This window comes from Solanum pennellii, chromosome 11 (assembly GCF_001406875.1).
Source record: "Solanum pennellii chromosome 11, SPENNV200".
Taxonomy (NCBI): Eukaryota; Viridiplantae; Streptophyta; class Magnoliopsida; order Solanales; family Solanaceae; genus Solanum; species Solanum pennellii.
The window spans coordinates 54,487,007-54,507,903 of record NC_028647.1 but is presented as its reverse complement, the minus strand read 5'-3'; the positions used below and the strand labels follow the sequence as shown (position 1 = coordinate 54,507,903).

At 37.8% G+C, this 20,897-nt stretch overlaps 1 long non-coding RNA gene and 1 pseudogene across 1 annotated transcript; both read right to left on the bottom strand.

The window, feature by feature from the left end:
* Window positions 1-11,379: 11,379 nt before the first annotated feature.
* Window positions 11,380-13,778, bottom strand: LOC114074805. The gene is made up of 2 exons (XR_003575087.1): window positions 13,445-13,778; window positions 11,380-13,224 (listed from the first exon to the last, which is right to left on the bottom strand). It is a non-coding gene; the product is annotated as an uncharacterized LOC114074805 (long non-coding RNA).
* A 1,876-nt stretch (window positions 13,779-15,654) lies between these two features.
* LOC107003955 lies at window positions 15,655-20,209 on the bottom strand (annotated as a pseudogene).
* Window positions 20,210-20,897: the final 688 nt, after the last annotated feature.

The following is a 20,897-nucleotide window of genomic DNA, read 5'->3' as shown; positions in this document are numbered from 1 at the left end:
ACATCAACCGGAGCTGGGATGTTCTGGTTTGGATCATCATCATTAATTCCCAAGTTTCGATTCATGTTGCATAGTGTACGCTCTAATTGGTGATCGTAGGGAAACAAGGTTTCTCTTCCTCTCCATGTATTGGCATACAAGGAGGGTGGTTCTACACGAATCAAAAACAATAAAACAAAGTAAAATCAAGAAAATATCAACTAAACTATAGTAATAAGTTTACGTAAATCTAAAAGCTACATTCCCCGGCAGCGGCACCAAAATTTAATACACTCAAACTTACTTCTCAAATAAGAAGTAAAGCGGTCGTGTCAAGTAAATAACCCAACTAATGAGGTTGGGATCGTTCCCATGAGGAAAATAGTTTAGACTTAACTTCAATCTATTATTACTATTGTTTGGTCAATTATTTCCTTGGAAATCAAAAATGATAAAAGGGGGGTTTTCTATTTCTAAATAAATGAAAATAACTAGCGAAATTAAAGGAGACAACTAACATCTTCGAATGTTGGAGTTTAATCAAAGTAACTAGGGTTTACGTGTTCCCCACAGGTTCATAACTTGATAATTCTAACTATAACAATTCTTTCCTAGTATCTTGCATGCAAAGTGATAAGTTATGTATTTCTAAATCCTTGGTCCGGCATCTAGAAAATTTCACTCCGCACCTTGGTCCGGCTACGTGTGTTGCTATACTAACCCTTATATTTACCTCATATTAAGCATCGTATTCGATATTTGACAAAGTTATTACCTCGTACCAATCAATAATAGCCTATTAGATAGTTACACTAAATCTATGTTGATAATTCTTTTCCTATTATCTACCTCCTTGGTCCGGCAAGTAGCATTAAGGCGAGTTCTAACGTTGGCCATCCGTTAAAAAGACTTCTAAGCGAAAGAATTATTAATACATGCAAGACACTATTCTAGAATTGTTATTTTAGTTAGGTTTTACCTCATTATTTGCCTATGGTTCCCACAACCCTAGTTATGGAGTTTAGTTACCCATAGTCATAATCACAATATTCAAATATATGGTATAAGAATTCATGTACTTACTTCAATGAGAAAGAGTAAAATCCGAAAGTTCGCTTGATTAATCAACAAAAATCACCAACAATCAATTACAAGAGTCTCAAAATATTCAAGAGTCTCACAAAAGGTCTAAAAAATAATCAAGAGTCTAACAAATAGTCTAAAAATAATCCAGGTTCTAACCTCAAAAACGAAGTTTTTCGAACTATTTATAAAAAAATAAAAACCTAATTAAATAAGGACTCTATTTTACTGGAAATCTGTCAAAACGCGGCTGGGTCGACGGACCTTGCGACGGATCGTCGTGGTCACGACGGGCCGTCATGGACTCCGTCGTCCCATACTTGTGCGATTTCTTCTGTTGCTCTCTTCATTACCCTCGATGGCAGATATGACGGATCGTCACAGGCACAACGGTCCGTCGAGGGTCTCCGTTCCAAAACACTTGAACTCTTGGAATTTGGGTACTGGACTACTTCTCTGAATTTCATGACGAACCAGCAGGACGGACCGTCATGGCTATGACGGTCCGTCACGCACTCCATAACCCCACACTTGGTCAGACTTCCCCATCTTCCTTCAGCAGCTGCACTACGATCCCACCTAAGGACCGTCACGGGCACGACGAACCGCCACAAGCTCGGTAAGTGGTACTTTTCTGTATTTCTCGCTCAAAAACCTCCGCATTCTTCTTTTAGACAGATTTTCTGCAAATAAAGAGAAACTTACATAAAAATTAGCACAAAAAGGCTTTTGGACACATTAAACTTAAGGAAAAAGTATTAATAATACCGTGAAACCACGGTATATCAGTATTCGGCCATGTTGTTCGTGCAATTAAATCGAAGCTTAGCCGCCATGGAATAGTGCTTACCAGATTCTGACACTAAGATTGCTCCAATACCTTTACCTTGATAATTTTCCGCTCCATCAAAGAATAATCTCCAACCTGGATACGCTTCAGAAATGTCTTCACCCAGAAATGACACTTCTTCATCATGAAAATAAGTCTTATGTGGTTCGTACTCTTCATCAACGGGATTTTCTGCAAGATGATCAGCCAAAGCTTGTGCCTTTATCGCTTTCTGAGTCACAAATATAATGTCAAACTCACTCAACAACATTTGTCATTTAGCTAACTTTTTGGTCGGCATCGCCTCCTGGAAAATATACTTCAATGGATCCATTCTGAAATGAGGTATGTAGTATAGGAAGACAAATAATGTCTCAGCTTCTGGGCTAGCCACGTCAAAGCACAACATGTTCTTTCTAACAAAGTGTAACGAGACTCGTATGGAGTAAACTTCTTGCTTATATAATAGATAGCTTTCCTTCTTTCCTGTCTCGTCATGTTGACCAACTACGCATCCGAATTCACTATCTGAGACAAACAAATACAGCAACAAAGGACTCCCTTCTCGCGGAGGAACCAACACTGGCAGATTGGACAGATAGTTCTTGATAGCATCAAAAGCAGTCTGACACTCTTCAGTCCACTTTGTTGGGGCGTCTTTCTTCAGCAGCTTGAAAATAGGCTCACACACCACGGTTGATTGAGATATAAATCGACTGATCAAATTTAACCTCCCTAAGAAACTCATCATCTCTTTTCTCGTCTTTGGCGAAGGTAACTCTTGAATTGCTTTAATCTTACAGGGGTCGAGCTCAATACCCCTTATGCTGACTATAAATCCCAAAAACTTCCTGGCTGGAACTCCAAAAGCGCATTTGGTGGGATTTAACTTCAAGTTGTAACGACGCAGACGATCGAAGAATTTCCTTAGATGTGTCAAATGATCCGAACTCTCACGGGATTTGATTATGACGTCATCCACGTACACATCAATCTCTCTATGAATTATGTCGTGAAAATTGATCATCATAGTTCTCATGTAGGTAGCACCCGCATTCTTGAGGCCGAACGGCATTACCCTACAGTTATACAACCCAAGGTGCAATGAAAGCCGTCTTTTCCGCGTGTTCTTCATCCATCAGAATTTGGTGATAGCCTGCGTAACAGCCCACAAACGACTGCATCTCATGCTTGGCACAGTTGTCAATCAAAATATGAATATTCGGCAACGGAAAATTATCCTTCAGGCTAGTTTTGTGTTGACTAATAGAGATCTCAACAAAGCTAGCCCGAAGGATAATTTTCCGTTGCCGAATATTCATATTTTGATTCTCGAACTGCCAAATTCATTGTTTCCATTTCCTCTAGATTTGGTTTATGCTGATTCTCGAACTGCCGAAATTCCTCGGCGACATAATCTAGTTCCTCACTTTCTTCTTCATAATCGTCAACCTCGTCGTCACCAACCTCATTTTGTTCATTTAGCTCGTGACATGACATGACATTGGCAGGTCTGTAACTTATATTACTGAAATCATAAACTGACAAAATTAGGAAAGTAAGGTATAACAAATAACTAAATAGACAAAGTTAAAAACAAAGAGGCTTTCATTTTAAAACAATGCAAACTTTGGCCATGGCACGGGGCCATGTTGCCTTTTTTGAACATCACAATGAAAATTCAAAAATTTGAACAGTTAAGAAAATGCAAAATGGTGGGTCTTGGGCCTCTTTCGGACTACCACAGATTTTAATATGCATGAAATGACGCCATTCTACCGAAGAGTTCGGGGTATCAGGATCGGCGAGGAGGTCCATTTCCACAGCACCTCCCCTGGCTCAGCATCGTGGATACCAGCTAGCTCGACCTCTTCCTCGACAACAGCATCGATCTCCTCGAAAAGGTCACAAATTCCTTCCCCAAGGTCTTCACGTTTGGCATACTCCCGGATTGGAAAGGATTGATACAGATGTGGGATCGAATTAGTCAAGGATTGATCATTTTTCTTCTTCATCTTCATGTCATCATTTGTGGGGATGTACCCCAAACCATATTTGAATCCCTTAACGAAGACCGGAACATGTTCGATAATTCCTTGGGAATCTCTTCCCAATCCGAACCCTGGCTCAAAACCATTCTGCAGCATCACAGTGGCTATCATCTTGTATACGGCGGGCATTGGAGTCTGTGGGGCCAAGTCTTCGCCAGTGGCATTCACCAGCTCCACGGAGTAAAAGTCTGTACCTCTTGATATCTCATCAATGATCGGCCCTTACTTGCCAAAGTGACACCCCTCGCCATGAATAATCAGCTCTTCGTTCTGCCACACGAGCTTCATCATCTGATGGAGAGTAAAGGGGACGGCTCCAGCCATATGGATGAATGGCCTTCCCAGGAGTAGGTTGTAACAGGTATCGATTATCAATACTTGAAATTGCGTGCTGAACTCTGCGGGGCCCAATTGAATTGTCAAATTCACTGCTCCCAACGTGTCTCTTTGAACAACATCAAAGGCTCTTACATTGACCTGGTTGTGCTCTAGTTTCCCAAGGTCGAACCTTAGGTGCCTCAACGTCGACAACGGGCAGATATTCAGACCAGATCCGTCATCTACTAATACGCGGTTGACAACCTTTACACGGCATATGACGGTGATGTATCGTGCCTTGTTATGTGACCTCCCTTCAACAGGCAGCTCATCGTCACAAAAGCTGATTCGGTGCCCTCGAATAACCTGATGAATCATGGCGGCCACGTTATCGCTGCTTGTGCCCACGGGTACGTATGTATCATCGAGTGCTTTCACTAAGGTCTGTCTGTGGGATTGATAGCTCATCAGGAGGGCCCATACGCATATCTGAGCTACAGTCTTCTCTAAATGCTTGACGATGGAATAATCCTTTGGTTGCATCCTTCTCCAGAATTACTCCGCTTCTCTTTCGCTTATCGGCCTTTTGGCCTGATCCTTCTTCTGTCCTTCGAGAGCAAGCTCGTCAGGAGTGTAACACCTTCCAGACCTGGTCATGCCTTGAGCAGCAGTAGTTTCAATAACAAACTAAGGCTTGACGAGAGTTTCTAACGGCACCAAGGCAAAAGCCTTTGAAGGTGCCAAAATAACAAACTCTATCTTCTCTTTGACACTTAAAGAAGCGACAGCCCTTTCAAAATCATCGTGAACAATGGAAGTAATCATCTTCGTTCCACACCATTCTTCATCTGTCTTGAACATATTGACACTGCCGCCTCCATGATTTGGCAACGGGTTTGTGTTGACATTTGGTGCCGCAGGTTGGAGAGAGACTACCTCCTGATCAATCAGATTCTGAATTTTGTGCTTGAGGTTGATACAATCTTCAGTATCGTGCCCAACGATGTTGGAATGATAAGCACATCTCTGATCGGGTTTGTAGAATTTTGAATTGAATCCACGGGTTTGGGCTCCACATGGTGGATGTATCCAGCCGCAGCCAGTCTCTCATACAGTTTCGTCCGACTTTCAGCGAGTGCAGTAAAGTTCCTTGAAGGCCTCTTCTCAAATCTGGGTCGGGGAGGGTCATAACTGCCTTGTTAAGGAGGAGGCACCTGTTGATAATTTTTAGTATTTGGACGGGGAGCTTGGCTTCTGGGATATGGATTTGTTTGGTAGTTTGGCGATGGAGCTTGGTAATTTGGAGGGGTATTTTTGTATAGTGGATCTTGGACTTGATAAACATGAGGGGGTGCTCGATAGCTCGACTGTACGTTAGCGCATTTGGGAGCAACACCCTAATAGGGAGATGGAATTTGGTAAGGTTGAGGGTAATTTGGGTACATGGGAGAAAGATTTTGGAGATTTGGGGGTGGACTTTGGTACAGTGGAGCTTGAGTGTTTGGATAAATGGGGGTAGCATTCTGGTTATTGGGATGACTGGATTGCGTGTAACACGCTTGGTATGACTTTGGGGAAGGCCTGGAACGACCTTGGGAATATGACGAGCTTCTGGGGGTTTTCCTTCCCCATATGAAACAACAGCAACTTCTTCTCTTTTCTTTTTCAGCAATCCTGAAGATCCAGGTGATGTGGCTACACGGTCTATCTTCCCTGATTTTAAACCGTCTTTTATAGTCTCACCAATGTTGACTATCTCGGCAAACTTTGCTCCAACGAGCAACATGATTCTATCATAATATTTCGGCTCTTGCACGCGCACGAACACTTCAATAATTTCTTTCTCACTCATGGGTGGCCTTACCCTTGCCGCTTCTTTTCTCCATCTATAGGCAAACTCCCTATAGTTTTCAGTTAACTTTTGCTTCATCTTCTCCAGAGAGTACCGATCGGGAAGTATCTCTACGTTGTAAGCAAATCGATCGATGAAGTCTTTGGCCAATGCATTCCAGCTAGGCCATTGTCTGGTTTTGTGTGAGGTAAACCATTCGAGGGCTTCTCCACACAGGATCCGACCGAAGAGCCGCATCAATAAAGCTTCGTCCCTTCCGACTCCCACAAGTTGGTCGCAATAGGCTCTCAAATGAGCCAAAGGGTTGCCCACTCCTCCGAAGGTGTCAAACTTCGTAATCTTAAACCCTTTTGAAAGTTCCAAATTTGGGTGGATACACAAGTCCTCGTAACTAAGTCCAGCGATGTCGGGAATGCATTGTAGGTCCTTCATGGCCTTCTTGATTTCCTCTTTTATAGCGACCCTTATATCTTCCTTTGCCCTCCATTCCTTTTCTTGCTCCTCATAATGGTCTAACTTAGAACCGTGCACATCGTGCTCGGCAAGGACGGGAACTTGAAAAGTGGCTCTCTTTGGGAGGGGTGGAGCTACAGAGGGACTTTGGGCATTTTGGCGGGTTTGGTAATTATGTGGGTAGGCCTGAGGATTGGTGTTCTGATTTAAATGGTGATGAGGTGTTTGGGGATTGAAAGCATTTTGGTTTTGGTTTTGATTTTGTGGCGGTGGAGTGGTTTGATGGTGAGTATTTTGAGGATGGGGTGGCATTTGAGGATGGTTGTTTTGAAGAGGAGATGGAGTTTAGTAGGATGCAGAAGCATATTGGGGATTTTGGGTAGTCACATCTATAACCGATGGATTCTGAATAGGTGTAGACGGCTGGTTCTGAGTTGGATCAGTATTTGAGGAAGAGAAGTAGATTGGAGGCCTCCCATCAGCAGCATTAGCAACAAATCCTGGTGGAGGCAGATCCTGTCTCCGTTGCATTTCCACCCTCATCTTTGCAATTTTCTGCATCAGCTGCATAATCAATTCATTCTGTTCTGCTACTGTGGGTTGAGCCACCACGACATCAATAAGACTCAGTTCTTCATTATTATTACCCATAACTACCTTTTCTCTGTTTGAGCTTTGTCTAGGGAAGGAATCTTCGGGATCTTTTGATCTGGTGAAATGAGGATGATCTGCTATCTTTTGATCGACATAGATCAGTTTCTAAGTACCTGAGAAGGAAAACAACTCAAAGGAAGATTTGTCAACGCAGATTCAGAGTACAAAATGCATAATATCACACAGAGAGTAGACAAACACACAAGTTGTTTTGTTTGAGGATATCTTCAACCCACGAGTGAGGATGGAAACACATTTTTTATTTTTGACGCTTGTCTCAGGAAGGCTAAATCATGTTGAGCTACGGTCTTCTTGCAGCTGCTTTTTGACGTCTGTTGATCTTATCTTCGTATCTTCTCGTAACATGAAGGGGAGAATGAGAATTTTTAAAAGATAGGGGCCGGGCCCAAAGAGGTTGCATACGTATCTCACAAGGAGAATTCAGGCCCAACGTAGTTCGAGTACAAGATAAAATATTTTCATTCATTCGTTCATTATGATTACAAGGAAATTGAAAGGCAACAATAGAGCTTTTAAAAGATGAAATGATGACGACACTTTAGTCATTTCCCTTCTTGTTGCAGCATTAGCCTCCTCCTTTAAGACGACCTAAGAATGGAGGCTTGTAGACGATTTCCTCGTCGTCGTCTTCCTCAGTCACTACAGGGTGAGCGTTGTCGGGACCACTATTGGCTCCTTACTCATGGACGGGGTATTTTTTGCCCATTTTCCAAAGTTTATCAATCACAATGCTATGGAAGGCTTTGTTATTCTTCCTCAATGCAGCCATCCTTTCTCTCATGGAGGCGAACTCTTCCATTTCCACTGTCAGCACCTTATCAAGTGACATGCTTTTAGATAACAGAGCGGCTGTCTTCGATTCTATCCTCGCCTCTCTCGCTTCTCTTTCTTGCACTTTCAACTGAAGCATGTCCAACTTTTCTCGCAAGTCCTCTGTCTCCATCTCAACATCTTTCTTTCTCTTCATATGTGATGCCAGATCCTCATCCACAGTCACGGTTGCGGCTTTGTAGATTGCGGTGGCCATGTCGACTATAAGCCCTTCCTCCTTGGCTTCTTGAATTTCCCGAGTGATCTGTTCAATCTTTCTCTGTAGTTCTTCTTCAGTGAGTTCCATCTGGATGTTCTTACTTTTTTCCATAGCAGTGATTTTTCCTTTCCTGAGACGGTAGAATGAATGTTTTAGGATTTGTGGTATAGGAAGAGGCCTTTTGAGTGAGAAACTTAAGACTTGGAAATTTTGGTCAGACATTTTGTAATAGTGGCTTCTGTATATTCTCTAGAAATTTGTGGATAGGAGTGAGTTTACGATATCCTCATTCATAGCAACATAGAACCTAAGCAGTTAAACACACGTATATCGCATCCTAAAACATACAGGGGGACCCTTTTGTGCCAAGGGTAGGCCTAGCGCATTTGAATGATGTACGTGTGAATTTAAACCAAATAAACAATTCCCCCCCCCCCCAGAATAAATTTTACTAGTGGATAATAATGTTCACAAAGGGGAAATAGAGGATAAAATATTAAAGACAAACCCACGGAAGGGCCATTTGAAAGTGCAACAAAGGCAGGCCCACGCATGGGGCTAAAGATAACGTAAATACACATAAAAAACCCACGCAGGGGTGAAGTTCACTATGCCGCTCCAGATGATCCTACTCCATCGCCGTCTCCCTGAGTCTTGTATTGCTGAAACGTATATCTCAACATCAGCAAGAATCCTTTGCCCAGGCGTCCTTTGTCTTCCAAGCTCTCGTATCGCATCATCTCGATTTTCTCCTTGATCCAGGTATTGAAATCATCATAACCACGTCTCAGTCTTTCCGCCTCTTGAGTCACCCTTTCAAGAGTATCTTGGTTATCGACAAACTTAGTGTACACCTCTTTGGCCTCTTCCTTTACCTCTTGTAGCTCGGCTACTACTTTGGCTTCTCTGTCCGTCACGCTGCGAAAGCTACGCGGGGTTCGAAAGGAGACATTTTGTATGTCCTTCTTCAGCCATTCTTTGTAACCCTTGTCATACCCAACATTGAATCCATCAGGGGCGATGGTGTCTTTATCCATACGCTTGGCGCTTTTCCATTCTCTGAACATTTCAGACGTGTCGTGCACTCTATCATCTCCAATATAGTATACATAAGCGTCATAGTACGCTTCTTTGGGTACAATTTGTCTCCTCTCGAACTGTCGCAAGACTCGACTGGGAGAGGAAGCACAATCTGTATGCGACTCTCCACGACGACTTCTTTGGAGATGAAACGGTCAAGCATCCATTGGAGATCCTCTTCTCTTAATTCGGAGAAAATTTGAGCCCATCTCCCCCTTGTTCTCCGATTATTCATATTTGCCCAGTACAACGGGTCATTCAAGTCCTTAAGGATATTCTTGTTGTCAAGAGTATGCAGCTCCCGAGTCCCAGCACCCTTTGCTAAATAGCTGAGGCTCCACCACTGGAGGAGCAAGTTGCATTCTTGAAAGTATCGATGTCCCTCTTTACGTTTTCCCAAGGCTCGATACATGTCGGACAGGATGACCAGAGCTATAGGGTAGTATTTTATTGTCCCTTGGTTCTCATACCCTTTGAACAAGGTGTGCACGAGTGTTATAACTCAGGTATTGATACTCAAACTTGAACCATGAGGGAAGACCATTGTTCCCAATAACGCCACAGCAAATGTTAGAGGACGAATCTCGTTCCATTCTCTGTACGAGATCTTGAACTCTCAGTTGTAAGTGGCGTAGAAGCTTGAATGTCCAAATCGGATATAAAGGTCTATGAATGCTATGTGGGATTCTTGGCACTAGTAGGCAAAGTCCTTTCCCAACCCGAACTAGTCCGCAATATCCTCTACGGAAGGCTTATTGGGGATGAAGATGTCTTTTTGTTTTCATGCTCTCCTTTCTATCCCAGTGCCTACTGTGTTTATACAGTCTCTTATCTCCTCTAAAGACGGGGTAATTTCGGCGGTTCCAAATCGAAACACCATTCTTTGGTTGTCCCAATACCCCGTAAGGACCTCAGGTAGTTCTGGCCAATCGTTCATGTTGATCAGTTCTGTTAATGCACCAACGTATTTGTTAAGGGTTCTCTAGTGATCCCCGTCAAGATTGTCATACCATATTGTGAGTTGAGGTGGCGCCGCTATGACCATATCAAACTTTGGAAAACGATCCATATCTACAAAACAGAAACTTAGTTAAGTTTTCCCCACCCCAAATTGATTTTCACACGTACATCATTCAAATGTCAAATAATATGATGTGTCGTGAGGTCGAAAACCTTAGACACGATTTTGGTGGTTTTCTACTAAATGGACTTAATACACCTTGGGTATTAAGTCGTCTAATGCTTAATTTTTGGTTTTGGTTTCGCTCTATCTTAGGTCTACTATAATAGTTTTTAAGTTTACGATTACCCGTGTCGGACAAACATCGAGGTGAAGCTACCAAACAATGTCGAATGACCGCATTCCAACTATTTGTTTGATACTTCCAAATAAATTCTTTTGTATTTTTGAAGAAAGCCATGGAAATGCAACAAATTTAAAACTAAGGTAAACTAGACAAGTAAATAATTTATCACAATTAGCCAAATAACGTTAGTTTTAAGGTTAGAATCCTCCTCCTCCTCAACGGGAGTCGCCATTTTTGTTTTATCGAAAAAGGAAAAACATTTTGTTTTTTTGAAGAGTTTTAAACTTTTAGAATCACCACTTAATTTTTAAAGAAAAATCAAGTAAACTACTGTTTTTAAAAGACTTAAACAGACAAAATCTTTTGAAAACATGAAAGGGGGTTCGAAAATTCCTATTAACATCTTAGGAAGGTTTTGAGAGCATCTAAGACGTTCCGCTTAATTACAGCTATCCGACAACTAACTTCATATTTTGCTAAGACTTACAATTCGATGAAAATACTCTTTAGAGTTGTTTGAAAAAATGAAAGCCAAAAATCATTTCAGATTGCGTTTGAGCGAAAATTATTTATCAATTTTAATTCGTAAAATCTTTTAGGCATTTTACTCGATTTGATCGAGTCGTTAAAACTAAAAGTGACGTTTTTGTGGGAAATTGGATTTTTCTAACTTTTAAACTAACGGCAAATAAAATAAACAAGTAATTAAAAGCAAGTAAAGAGAGAGAGGGAAAGAGATTTGGGTCCAAACTGGGTTATCTGTCTGCGTGGACCGGTATTTGGACCCACCTGTTTTGAGCCTTTAACCCATTTGACTTTCTGGACCTCTGACTCACTTCATTTTTAAGTCTTAGGCCCAATGTACCTGTCCTAATACTCTAGCAAAGATAATAAGCTATACAACAAGGGCTTAGGCCAAAAGATAACAAAATACAATATGTAAATTAAATTTGGACTCTCGGCCCGAAAAATTCTTCTCTTTGGCTTGTTGTGAATTCTTCTGACTTAGGAACTTGTATATCTTGTTGATGTAGTGGCTCGACTCAAAATACAATAGAAGACATTTGGGCCTTTATGGCCCTCTTGATATACACGAGGATGGGTTTGTGGTGAACCACCCCAAGGAATTTTCATGCCAAACATAAATAATAATAAAAAAAATTAGCGAGGGATGAGGAAAACTAATATATTTTATAAAAGAAGACTGGCTAATATTATGATGACCAGTAACTTAGTGTGACAATTCATAACAAATTATCGATAACTAATCTAGCAACTTAGATGACTTGGTCAATCACTCGCTGCTGGCGATCATGAGAAAAATGGGATAAAAAGGTTTTGATCCATAGTCACCAACTCTGTTAATTTCTTTTACAGAGATAAAAAAATGCACCACACATTCATTCAAATGAAGAATTAGGACTAGTGAATAAGCTCAACACTATAAGCACACATGACATGCAAATTTTCAAGCATATCACCAATTTGCGATATAATTGAACAATCTGTTGATCACATACACATGACCAAAGCTATAGGTAATTAATATTAAAAAAAACATCATGTTTCACAATGAAAGATTAACAACCAAAGGAGATCATGCTCGGAATAATTTTAACGACTAAGTTCTGGAAAATTTCAGATTTGTAAAATAAAGAAAAAAAACTCGGAACTATGTCGCCATAACTTGCAAAGCCTAAGCATTTTTGTTTTTTTTATTATTATTTAAAGTTTAAGCAGCATGAAGGCATAAGCATGATTTAGACAAGCCGCTTTAAACAAAACGACGGTAGAAACACTCAAGCGACTAAAAAAAATAAACCAAAAACTGGACCACACCATACATGTTTGAGCATATCCGCAAATCTTCAAACTTAACCCAGCAAGAAAATCAACTTCAGGCAATAATTCTCATAAAGGCAACACATCAGATGCTAAAAAAAACTGTTAAGTGACTTAAGACACCTCAAATATTAAAGCGAGAGAAAAAAAATGGGGAAGAGCAGATGATGAAGAAGCAACACATACTTAAGACAAATAAAACGATGTGAACACTAAAAAAAATTCACCACAAATACTTGGCGCAATAGAGATTTTAGACTAAATAAAAAATCCAATATGCACACAGCCCACACACATATTAGGGTCACATTTTCAGCTAACTAAATAGGAGGATTAAACATGGCAATCTCGGAACTTCTTAAAGAACAACACCCAGCACTAGACACACAACACTTGAATCCCATAAATAAAATCAACCAGCTCGTCACACTCTTCATAGATGTTTGGAGATGCATAATTCATACAAGGAACACACATCATACATTAATAGACTAAGTTTAACCCACTAGAAGCCGAGAAACCTTCAACATACGATAGCAAAGAAACCAGCAGAGAACAGAACTACTATGAAAAAAACAGTAAAATAATCAAATAAATAAGACAAGCAGAATCGAAGGAGTTCACCTTCTTAAGGGCAGCAACTAGGACGGAAACGAGCAAAGAGCCTATCCTTGACCGCAAGATTCGAAATACGGACAGCAAATGAAAATCCTTTAAAATTATGCCTGGAATTTTTTCTATCAGTCAAGTTTGTTTTTTTTCGCCCCTTTTTTTTAACAAAAAAAAACCTTCGTTGATGAAAAAGGGAAAAAACTTATATAGAGGAAGATTTAGGGTTAGGAAGAAAGGAAAAGGGGGGAAAAGGAGAAGGGCAGAATCGCAAATCCAAATCCCATTTTGAAATTTGAAAAACCCCTAGGAACAATGAGCAAGTTGTAACCGTACGAGTTCTTGAACCAAATCCTCCAAAATACGGACGGACAGATCAAAAGGAATGGCTGGGATGAACCCCATTGTCCTTAGAGCTTGACGTGTCTTAATCCTGCGATATCTAGGACGATGCAGCAGCAGGAATCACGGAAAGCTGCACAAAATCGTACCCGCCTGGAAGGAGACGTGCTCTTCGTCCTTGAAGTCGTTGAAGCGTTGCTCACGCGCTGAAACGCGAGATGATCTGCTGCTATGCACTATAACGCCGTGACTTGCCTTCCGTTGAAATGTTGAGGCAGCTCTGCTTTTTTTTTTTTTTCGCTTTGAACCGACTTTGGGAGAAATGGGGAAGGGACGGGTCGATTACTTGACGGAAGGTGGGCTGAAAATAATTTGTTGCTGGGATTTGGAGAGCTTTGGGTTGGGCTGGCTAAATTAAGCAAAGAAGCTGAGAAATGGGCTGGATTGAAATTGAATAGTGGGCTGTGACAAATCAAAAAAGGCCCAATTTTGGTGATAAAGAAAGTGGGCTTGAAAGGGAAATCAATTCATCTTAATGAGTTAATTCGCTAATTTAGCTAAAGTTCGAACAAGATGAATTAATTAAAAGAAAACGACAAGCTTCTTAAGATTAACAAAAGTAAAATAATTAACTTGATTACAAAATAGTTGGCTAAACAAAAACATCGTTATAGCTAAATAGCTAACCCGATATTTATATAAGATAAAGTATATATTATCACTCTTATTATTTTTTGATTTTGAAAATAAAATGTAAAATGATATGCGAATAGTCGCGTAAGACATATACGCTAGCTAAAACAAAATAAAAGCGTCAAACCCTTATTTTAAATAACTCATAACCTAAAATTATTTATTACCATTACTTTATTTTATTTATATACTTATTTATAAAATTAATTATTTTAACAAATGTTTAAACTCGAGAAGCTTGCTAGTTAATTATCATTGAGGAGGGTCAAAATTTGGGTGTCAACACCCAGAACTACTAACCAAGTAGGTTGTAAGTCCCCTCTGTGGGCATGAGTTTAGTGATCACGCCAGCATGCCTTTATACCTTTGGCAGGGTATATTGGGTCCTTTCGATGGGGAGTATACATTGGACTCCATATTTAACTCATGTGTTTTATTATCGGTTATTAGTAGCTCCCACAGTTCAGTCAGACTCTATTGCATTGACCATATTTATAGTTCATTCACTATTCAGTCTCAGCATGATATAAATTTGGTCAATTCATCCAGTTAGCTCAGAATTCACTACATCCTGTTCATAATACTATACTTGCTTTTGTGCTTGTTCAGTTATGTTTTATTTCAGCTTTACTCTATCCTACATGCTCAGTACCTTTCAAGTATTGACGCATACGTGCGCTACATCTTCTCTGATGTAGGTTCAGGTTCTTAGCATCCATATCATGCTTAGATCGATATATTCCCGATCTCCAGTTCAGCATAATCAGTGGTGAGTCCTCATTCTTCGAGTACAAGAGTCATGAGTTCATTTCAGTCTTTTGGTCATTTAGTTTCAGTTTTGCTAGACTTAGCTAGGGCTTTTCCCAATACTTCTAGTCAGTTAAAGGCTTATTTCAGACATAGTTAGTATATTCTTTGTATTAAACTCATCAATATTTCAAATATCTCAATTATAGAATATGGGTATTTCTCACCTTTTCATTTTAATTATGGTTTAGCTTCCGCATTCAGTTTGTTGTCTTTAGTATGCTCATGATCATGCCAGCAGGGTTAGCTTGGGATCACTTGTGGTTCTAGGTCCCGTGTCCGTGTCTCGAAGGTAGCTGGGGGCGTGACACAACAACTTAAACATCATGATGAAAGCAATAACCAAGACTTAAATGTAAGTACATTGTGCTCAAGTATTAGCCTTAATGAATGTTTGTATATGCGTGTGAAAAACATAAATAGTACAACTTAGTCTCATGAAACTAAGACTTGTTCTTGATCCCTATATAATCTCAAAACAAACTACTTCTAGTCTATATGAGTAGGCTCCTCTTACTTAAAAATTAGAGTGTCTCTTGGATCTCGGTTCCAGTCTGTTGTTCCATCTAAACTTATTTTTCTTATGTTCATTAGATTGAAGCTATGTCAAGAACCAATACAATGGGTAATGATTATTTTTCCAGATATCAGATGAAGTTGAAACCTTGACCCTCTACTCCTTCCTTTTTCTTCATGGAGAATTATCAAACCTTATTTTGATCATCACTTACACATCTTTCCATTTTCCTTGGATATTTATTTTCCAACTTTTATCTAGAGTGATCCTTCTCTTTCCTCTTTTTTATAACGCAAAATATTCGCACAACTCTCACATGCTACTAATTTCACCAGGGCCTGTTTGTTTCCTTCTGCTTCAACATATGAAAAATGGAAAAATTACATAAGTGAATGTCTTTTATTTAATAATTACCACTTTTAAGTATATTTAAATTTATTACCATTTTTGTCAACATTTAGCAATACTTACTTAAAATAATTTTAAAACAAATTTAATACACAATTAATACATTTGTAATACAACACTAATTCATAATGTAATCTTTTGTTTAAAATATTTCATAAAACTTACATATGTCATACAGATGAATTATAACTATTTTTAACTTACATTTAATGTTTTTTCTCACAAATTATAATTTTTATGTAGTACAGATGAATTATAGCAGTATTTTTTAACACACGTTTTGTAGTGATGTATAACTAAAAAATTTCATAACATTTCATACATAAAACTAGATATGTGTTAATACTTAATTAGAAGACAAAAGAAATGATCTAAATTCTTATAGTAAACTAATCCACTTCTAAAAATACTAAAAAATTCTTTATTCTTTATTTTTTATCATAAGGCCTAACATTTTTGCAAGTCTTCATGTTGTGATCTTGTTGTCCAGAGTTTATGTTGAGTTGGATTTCTTTTAAAACATGATTACTTATTTTAAATATAAATTTTAATTCGTAAACTACATAAAACTTGTATCAATAATTAATTAAACAAGTAATCTAATCGTAACAAATAAAGTGACATAATAAACTGTCAAATGAATTAACTTGAATTAAACATATATTACACTCATATTAAAGTTGGATTAGAAGTGAATTAAACATGAATGCAAAATGTAGCAAAGGAAAGAGCACTATGTGATTTGTAAGCTGAATAAAACTTGTATCAATAATGAATTAAACAAGTAATTCAATCATAACAAATCAACCAATAAACTGCAAAATGAATTAACTTGTATTAAAAGTGCATTACACAAATATTAAAGTTGAATTAAAAGAGGGAATTAAGCATGGATAAAAAAAATGTAACTAATAAAACACCTGACAATGATCTATAGAGTGAATTAAACTTATATAGATAATGAATTAACTGAGTAATCTAATAATAACATATAATAAACAACAAAGTGAATGAAATTTGCGTTAAAAGTGTATTTCACAATATTAAAGTTGACTTAGAAGAGAAAATTAACAATGAAAAACGTAACTAACGAAAGACAAGACAATAACTATAGACTGAATTAAACTTGTATTATTCATGAATAAATTATGTATTATAAGTTTCTGAAAAGTTACTTTGGTTTATATCTCTAAGAACAAGAGTGATGTTTGCAATATATATTGTTACTATGTTATAAATGTATTACAAGCTTTTACTTAAATTATTTTGGTTTATATCACTATGAAAAAAGGAGTGAAATTTATATCATAAATGTATTGTTCATGATTTTAATATAATTATGAAACATATCTAATACAACATCAATACAATTGAGATATAGTTCCATAAACTTCACTTTTTTAGAATTTTAACCTAATATTTCTCCTAAAATCAATTATAAATTCAACCAAACCCTCTTTAAATTGACATATAAACTCTAAACGATATTTTCAATTATTTGTAGGAACTACCTATCCAAACTAATCACAAATTCGTAAAATTCAAATAATGAATTAAAAATTTGAAGTTTTATAATGATCATCAATGTTGAACTCTTACTTCTGTAATTTTAAAGATTTGAAATTTCTGCTTAAAAACGTAATTTCGCACAAATTTCCTATCTTTCTATTCCTCTTTTCATCTTAATTTTGAATAAACTAGTGATATATGGGCAAAACTTGATTTGAGGATGGTTATTTAGATCAGAAGTTCAAAGAAGAAGAATTTTTTTTAAAAAAAGAAAAAGAAAAGGAAGATGAATAAAGTTAGAGAAAGAGATAAAATAATAGAAGAGTGAAAAAAAGAAACAAGAAGCAGAAGAGTAAAAAGAAATGAAGAGACGAAGAAGCAAAAGAGTGAAAAGAAGAAGAGGAACAAAGTTGAGCAAGAGGCGAAGAAGAGAAGAGTGAAAAGTAGAAGAAGAAAAAGAGCTGAGAAAGAGACGAAGACTGTACAATCTTTATAATTCCAAAAGAAATATTATATTTAGTTAGAAAATTATGTTGATATATATGGTAAATATTTTTATTATATAGCATATTTATGTGATTTACCCATGAAAATTCATCTCATAGCTCTCATTGCAATGTTTGTTACCACAGAAAAAATGCCCTTTCCCAAATGTCACTTCAATCTCAGACCAATTTTTCCACTCTTTTAGTGTGTTATTTCAGCTATACAATATTCTTTGAAAGATATGCTTCACCTCCCTTTCTCCCAAGATGGATTCATATTATGTTCCTTAGTTCGTATGATCGGTACATGATCTGTTTTAATATGCAACTTTTCTTGTGTGGATCTGTCTCTTCCGTGAAGTTCAACACAATCATTGAGGAATTTTTTATGGCGATCATAAGCATTCAAGACTCATATGTGATCTTGGTATTGCAGTTCTCTTGTTTGTCCTGCTTAAGAGATTCAAAAGGATTATTTTAATGAACCAAAGGAAGTATGCCTTGGCGATGATAAGAGAACTAGGCTTGAGTTGTTCAAAACCAACATGGACACCTTTGGAATTCAACCAAAAGTTCACAACAAAGGAATTAGATGATCTCACAGGAACAAGTGCAACAACCTAAAATGTCTCATTGGGAGGCAGCCCATAGGGTAGTCAGATATATTAAGAGGAACCTGGATGAAAATTATAATGAGTAGCAGTGAAAACAACACATCGACAACATATTGTGATAATGATCGGGCATCATGCCCTAATACCAGAAAAAGCCACACATGAGGCTACATAGAACCTCTTAAATCATGAAACAATCCAAAAATGATTTGAAGAAAGAGCATTTAATGTTGAGGATAAACATGAAAAATATTATTGTCTTTTCTTGATATGTCAAATTGGACAAATAATAATGAATATATTTTAAGTAAAAGTAAACGAGGGGAGCAATTAATGTGCTTTATGGTTCTTGTAGATGCAACCTACTTTTTAAATTTTGACTTTTTATCAATTTGTTTTGCCTAAGAATGGGTGCTTTAAAATACTTTTTTTCAAACACCTCCAAAACTAAAAAGCTACTTAGTCAAAAACACCTAATAATAAGTTAAACACTTAGTTTCTTTTACTTTTTTCTAAGATAGAGCCAAAATCTAACTTTACTTGCTCTTTTTGTTTTCACACATTGTTCTTAGTTTCTTTCTCAAAAGGGTGAAGATATATTCATCTTTATTTGATTTCATCCATTATACACATTTCAAAGATATTTCGTTAAACTTTTCTATTTATTTTTATTTTTATATTTTGGTGGAATGATTATTCTTGATGTAGTTTTTTGTTTAAAATATGTAAAATTTATGTTTGAAAAGTGCAACCTAAAAAATAAAAATAAAAATAAGGAACCCTCTTGTTTCCCTCTTACAGCCCGTTAAAAAACAAGTTGTTAGATGCTGGGAAACTCAAGAAAATAAATGAGAAAGAAATGAACTTGCTATTCATAATAGATTGAGCAAGAATCTTAAACACAATATACAATAAGAAATCTGTCCGTACGAAGTGGATAAACCCAGAAACTGATATTCAAATATATCTTTAATCCTGCCTAAAAATAATCCTAACTATACATACATACATATACATATACATATACACATGCACATACATATACACATGCACATACACATACATATACACATACACATACACATACACATACACACACACACACACACACACACACACACACACACACACACACACACATATATATATATATATAGAGAGAGAGAGAGGATATATATTGTCTATAACAAACAACTAGAAAATTGTAAAGTTTAATTTGATAGTAGTTATAATATTGGTAACTGCTAGAGCATATCTAGGAGGCAGTTACTTAATGTTTGGCTGATTTTTTTCATCTGCAGTTTCAGACTCTCTATTTCCCCGTTCACATTTCCTTTTTCTAAAATATGTCTTAAAGGTGGTTTTGTATCAGTGCACCCCACCCCCACCCCCCCACCCACCGAAAAGACGTCTTGTCCTCAAGGTAAAAGGAAGGAAACTGACCAACTAGTAATTCATACTCTTCCCAAATCCCAACTAGCTTCTTTAATAGGACGATGATGCCACTGAATGAGTTATTCTAGGGTTGAACTCCCAGGTCCTTTCACCCAACGGTGCATAAAACTTTTTCAAGCTCCACCATGAATTCCATATTAGCCGAAAGAGGTGACGGTGGAGGTGATGGAATATCAACATATCCATGAGCAGGACAAAGCAAGGAAACATGAAAAATTGGATGTACCTTTGCCGTTGGAGGCAGCTGCAATTCGTAAGCAACATGACCCATTTTGCGAACTGTTTCATGTGGCCCAAAGTAGCGAGGAGACAACTTCTCATTAGGATGTTTGGGCAAACTCTTCTGACGATCAGCTCGTAGGCGAAGTAGAACAACATCACCCACATTAAAAGACAATTCACGTCACTTTGAATCTGCTTGAGACTTCATATGAGAATGAGCCTACAAGAGATTGGAACCGCAGTAACTATAACATCTGGTAACGTGCCAAAAATTGCACTTCAAGATCAGCAAGTTTAGTTTCACAAGGAACAAAAGGATGTAATAGTGGCGTCTCCCTCCCACACACAACTTGAAAATGAGTCAAGTTAGTTGATGAATGGTAGCCCGTGTTGAAAGAATACTCAGTCCAAGCTAAATATTGATACCATGATTTAGGCTTTTCATGTGCAAAATGATGCAAATAAGCTTCAACGCACCGATTAACCACTTCGGTTTGGCCATCAGATTGGAGATGGTAAGAAGTACCCATATGAAGACGAGTACTACTAAGACAAAAAAAAGCTCTTGCCAAAAAGCACCCAAGAAGATAACATCACGATTTGAAAGAGTAGAACGAGGTAAGCCATGTAATCGGAAAATATCCCTACAAAACAAAGAAGCCACTATTTTGGCAGTGAACGGATAAGATAAAGCCAGAAAATGACTATATTTGTTGAATCTATCCACACCACAAGGA